We start from the raw sequence: 6000 nt of genomic DNA, 5'->3' as shown, positions 1-6000 counted from the left end.
TCGGCCTCCTCCTCCTCCTCCTCCTCCTCCTCCTCCTCCCCAGCTTCCTCCTGTCTTCTTTCCCTTCAAACCTCTGACATGTTTTGACTCCGTCCAATTTCTTCTACCTCCCCGCTTCTCCCTGACAGCTTTGGGCACCTACAATCTCATCCCACACTGCCTATCACCTCCTCCATTTTACTGACTGAGAGTGCTCCAAAGCTAAATTCACCGATCAGCCTCACAAACCCACACTTCTCTTCTTTTCTTCTTTTTTTTTTTTTTTTGTGGGTGTTCAGAATTGTTACTGAACAGCCTGCGCGCTGAAATGATGCTGTCACTCTGAAGCGGTCTCACGATGTTTCATGCAATTTCTTTCAGTGCAACTTCTGTTGCTGAAAATCGCAGTGGAGGGCTATTATTCACGCGCGGGCACTTGCACCACCCATGCACGCGCGCACACACACGCACAAAACGCAGGGTATGTTTGACAGGAGGCTAGGTTGCACACAGAGAAAGAGAGAGGGAGAGAGAGAGAGACAGAGAGAGCGAGAGAGGGAGAGAGAGAGAGACAGACATTTGAACTGCTCTGCAAACTGTGCCCTTGTGATCCAGTTTGTTTGTCTTGACCTCTCACTTGTTGAATCTGTGCTGCCGTTTCGTTTTATTTTTTACTTTTTTTTTTTCTTTATTCCCAAACGTAGTGAAAGGCTGACACAGGCTGGAGGGATGCATGCTGCCCACACATCTGTTCAGAATTGTGGCATTTTCTCTAATGAGGAGCTTAGTGCTGCTAATGAGCACATACTATTACAGTTTTAATTATGTCACCACAATTACTATAAGCCAAACTAAGTGTTTGCATTTGTTAGAATATCAACACTTCTGAGTGAAGCTCTCTCACTGGATCCACCCCATCCATTGCCTCCTGTTCCTCATGTGTGGGCATATTGAACGGGAAAGAAAAAGTTTGTTAGTTTTTCTCCCTGAATGATTTGATTTAACTAGTTACTCACACAGATGGGCACGGTCAGTGTTGGCAGCGTCTGAGAGTAACAACTGCAGTGAGTAATGTTGAGAGTAGCATCTCTTTTTGCAACTAACAATAATAGTTCAGTACTGATAAATTATTTTTGACAAATCCATTAGTAACTCAGTCTAAGGTTGAAAAATTCCCATCACAAATTCCTTCAGATTCCTTCACAACACCAGAGTTTTCCATTCACTGTGCTGTAAAACTGAGAAAAGCAGCAAATCCTCACGTTTCAGAACCACACAGCAGAGGAATGTTTGGCATTTAAATGATTAACAAAAGTCTTGCCAACATTACAAAAAAATGAATATAACAGGAAAAGGAGGGACACACTTTTGACTTACAAGCCCGACTGCTGAATTTTAATCACCTATTTGTGGCCTGACCTGTGAAATGTATATTCATGCTTCTAAAGCCATGAGCCTGTGAAAAAGAAACAGTATGAAACCTTGAACATTAGTGCTGCAGCTGTAGCTGACTTTAAAATAGCTGAAGCCATCACCAAGGATTATTCTGTCAGTGTGAAACATGTTTCCACATCATGAGTCTGACTGAAAGTCCCCATCAGGCACTTTTTTGTGGCAGTTTAGTAATATTCACTTCACCAATACATACACGCGTCAAATCAAGCAGTCATAAGACACAACATAATGCATTGAACTCTTTCACCGTACGTCTGTGTAGTCATTCATTTTGAGCCTGTTGTGTTGGACCATCGTGAATGATGCTTCTTCCAAGTTTGTAATTCTGTTCTCTTTCCGTTTAGTGTTTTCCTTGAAATTCTGAGATTACTGTGAAAGACCTCCCCAAACAATGTGTCCTGCACATTCAACTCATGCAGTGAAATATGGGCAGCGATACAAAAGTGAGAACAGTAGTCTGGCGGTAAGCACTGGGAGCTGAGCTTACACACATGCACAAAAAAAAAAAAGACCATCAACCAAGTGGCACATGATAATGTGTCTTGTATTTGGTATGTCACTGGGCATCTGGTTGTCATGGTTTTATACATTTGAATTATGTTGGCTTTTTTATGACTTTAGCTTTATTTGCATACAAGTCTTGCAGCCTAAATGACAAATATGATCCTTTGTCAGTGCCTTCAAAAGCAACCTTGACTGATCTTTCATATATATCTGCCACTTGCATTGTTAAAGGTCCCATATTGTATACAGTGAGATTTCCATGTTTTTGTGAACTGAACGCTTTGATACTTTAACAGTATTAATATAGAACCTTGACCTGCTTTATAATCGACAGAGACATGTACACAGCCTGTATTCAGAAACAGAACCTTAAAATGAGCCATCAGGACCTCTGTGACTTTGTGATGTTACAACAAAGCAGTCACCGCTCTCAGCTACGCCCCAAGCCCCGCCCACCTGGACCTACCATCCAGCCTTGCAGGATTTGGTTTCTCTGAGTGTTTACCTGAAATCTGCTATATTTTTATTCTATTTATTCTATCACATTCTATCAAAACAGTCAGCCAATCAGAAAAAAAGGTTCAGAGCCTCCTTTCTTCTGATTGGCTCGCTGGCCTGTTGTTGCTAGAGCTCCAGAGAGACGAGAGGAGATGTAAAACTACACTGAAATGGTTTTTGGTTTGGCACTTCAAACAAAACACTGTAAAAGTGTAAAATATGTGACCTTTAAGTTTAGGCAACTAAAATTACTTTGCTGAGATTGGGGAAGGATAGTGGTCGTCATGGTTACAAGATGGAGACAAGATGCAAACTTTGTCAAAGTGATATAATACTACATAACACTACTACCATGACAACTGTCACAAGAGGTCCCTTGTCAGGAAAATGGAAACGTGTTATTTTTAAGCTCCTTACAAAGTGGTTTTATATAGTAGTAGTATTTCTCTTTAACATTAAATATTGACAATCAATCAATCAACGTTCATAAAACAGCATTGTTAAGAGTTTGATACTCTTCTGCTTAATCAGACTGGATTGTGTGGGCATGGGTTTATTACATTAGATCCCTCAGCTGCCATCATATGTATTTTGATTCAAGTATCGCTAAATTCTGATTGGTGCATAAAAACGCAACATCACCTTTTTCCAGCATAGTGAAAGAGAGGTTAGACAGAAATACTAATGCAGAAATGTCCTATGGGAAATAGCAGAAAAATGTGAGTTGATGTATGAGCCCATTGCTCATAATAAAGAGCTGAATTTAGAAGTTAGGTCTTCAGGGCTTCTAGCAAATGACATCCACATCAGGAGGAACATCTGGGTATAATTTGTGCAAAACGTGTGCAAAATTTATGTCTTATATTCAATTACCATGTATGGAGACGGTGCTTTTATTCTGAAGTCTTATTGCTGTTGCTGCAAGTGGAATTTATGAAATAGGTATTTTATTTTCCCCCATTTATGATATTTTCCTCCATATTCATACATCCAGGGTCTCCAAAGACATAACCAGTTAACTAATATACTATAGTTGATTTGTCAATGTAAAACGAGCCACTTAAAGTGTATTAAACAGAAATAATTAAATTCACTCTGCTGCACATATGGACTAATTAATCACAGGCCTAAAGTGCTAAAAGTATATATTGCTTTTTACAATCCTAAATGGGTGGACATAACCTACGCTGCTTCTTACCTTTACTGATTACCAGCATACCGCACTCACGCGCACACACACACACACACACACACACACACACACATCATCCATGATGTCAACTCCTCAGCCTTTACAGCAGGCTCGCCTCACAGTGGCCAGCTTAAACGTCTCGGTTTGTGCTGATCTTTTGACATCAGCACTCATATCGATCAACGCAGCTCTCTGCCTCCCTGCACAGAAGCCAATAACTTCTGTCTGTGTGTGTGTGTGTGTGTGTTTGCCTGTGGGTCCACAGGAAAGCCGGAGTCAGTAAAGTTCCCGGTATTTGTGATTTTATGGGCCTGTGAAGACTTTCAGCTGTCACTCCTTGACAGGCTGAGTCCAGATGTGGAGCGCTGTGGGAGTGAAGGCTGAAGACTCTGGTGCTGCGGCCGATTTATTGGCTGCAGCTATTAGAGAATCAAACTATCTGCCTCATTCAGTTCACTGGGCCGAATAATCGATCGACGTTGATTGTTAAAAATAAAACAACCTCACTTTGACCACACTGCACTTCCTAAATGTCATCAGATTAAATAGTTTCTATTGTGCTTTAATCATAATAGGGGGAGGAAATCAGTAAGTTTTGTGTATCTTTATAGCTGGGGAATTAAGCCTCTGCCAGTGTCTAGGAAAGATAAGGAGTAGCTACAGTAACTGGATAAAACAGCAGATACCAAGACCAAAATAAAATCTCTACACTGTTTCATAAATGTAATGCTTATTTCTATATTTCATGGATCCCCATCAGGCATGAACATCATGTCAGATCAAAACAGATAATTCAAGTTTTAATACGAATGTAAAACAATGCACAGACAGCTCAGATTTAGGGCTATTATTTTCAGTTTTCTAACAGTGCATATGTACTTTTTGCGGTTTGCGTATCCTAAAATGTATACATGTTTCAAACAGACATGCTTTAAATGGGTGCGTGCTGGATATTTATAAGCCCCAAATTCCCTCCAATATCCAGCAGGGCAGTTGCTGAGAGACAGCTGTAGGCACCAGACCAGCACGGCTTGGCTGAAGCTCTTCTAAAAAGTCACTTTTCCGAGCGGACTTCCATCCAGCACTTCTCATTAAGGCCTGCCTTTTTCCACAGGGGGTGGCTTTCATGGCCACACAAAACCTGCTGGTGTAAAGACGCTGACATTCAAAAATAACCAATTAACCTTTTTTTTTTTTTAAAGGTTTTTCTCCAAGCAGATTATATTTTACGCCCTCAACAAATAGAGGATGTGGTTTCTACAAATTGGCTGTAAAAGGTTGTGGTTTCTATGAGACAACTGTTTGCATTTGAGATCTGTCAAGATTTGTTGTGAAGCTTCACTATAAAAGCTTGTGAGACATCACTTATAGTAGAGGTTTAAATTGTCTCTAGAAACGCCAAAACACTTACAGTGCAGACAAATAACAGATAGCATATAGTCAATGTAAAAAACAAAAAACGGAAGAATTATTTAGTTATTAAGCAAAAATACTAAACATGATCTGGTTCCAGATAATCAGATTTGTGGATTTGTTGCTTTTCTCTGTTCTATATCAGGAGGAATTGAATGTTTTTATTTCTATGTTTTGAACTGTTGGTCAGAAAAAACAAGCAATTTAGAGAGAGAACAAAATAGAGTGAAGATTTATTTTAAAAAATCAGCATATTAATTAATTATGAAAAGAAACTATTTGTTTGACTTGACTTATTATCAGAAATGTTTTGAATTTCTAAAGTGATACTACCCTCAGCCTCCTTGTCATCGATTAACTTGGAAGGTATTTTCCTCCTTATACCAGGGCCTTTTCCAAGAAAATGCCACATATGCTCAAATTAAACTTATTTAATCTGACTCTTATGCATTACAGTTCTTGAAATATAGTTCCTGTGTCCAGGCAAATCCCTGCTGCTGAAATTGCTAGGCAACATCTACATCCACAAATCAATGAGTACGTTTCACGTGGTTGGTCTCAGATTTTGAAAACCCTGATAAATTCTGAAATGGGAATTATTTATTTATTTTTTTTTTTTTTTTTTGCTTTAACGTCTTAAACACACTCAATTTCCAAGAATGCAGAGTAGTGCCCAATCCTGCTCCTATTATTAAAGCTGTCCTTCCAGCAAAGATAATGTTGTAGCACTCTCTTACCTCCACACACACACACACACACATACACACACACACACACAGGCTGCGTTTCTCTCTCCCACCCTCTGTCTGTCACACACACATTCAGAATTGTTCGCTTTCTATTGCTCCCTCTATTTCCCTGTCACAATATCACCGGTGGCTTCTCCAATTTTCTTTATTTCATGTTGGTTATATTTCCTCTCTCTCTCTCTCTCTCTCTCTCTCTCTCTCTCTCTCTCT

General features: G+C 39.7%; 1 protein-coding gene across 1 annotated transcript in view; it reads left to right on the top strand.

Moving 5' to 3' along the window:
* Positions 1-6000, top strand: part of lrrtm4l1 (leucine rich repeat transmembrane neuronal 4 like 1) — a 57062-nt gene that overhangs the window by 1210 nt on the left and 49852 nt on the right. The window lies entirely within an intron of this gene.

This window comes from Seriola lalandi, unplaced genomic scaffold (genome assembly GCF_002814215.2).
Source record: "Seriola lalandi dorsalis isolate HSWRI2012SDOR001 ecotype SW California unplaced genomic scaffold, Sedor1 jcf7180002051954, whole genome shotgun sequence".
In the NCBI taxonomy this organism is placed as follows: Eukaryota; Metazoa; Chordata; class Actinopteri; order Carangiformes; family Carangidae; genus Seriola; species Seriola lalandi.
Note: the sequence above shows the minus strand (reverse complement) of the source record. Positions and strands in the feature narration are given on the sequence as shown.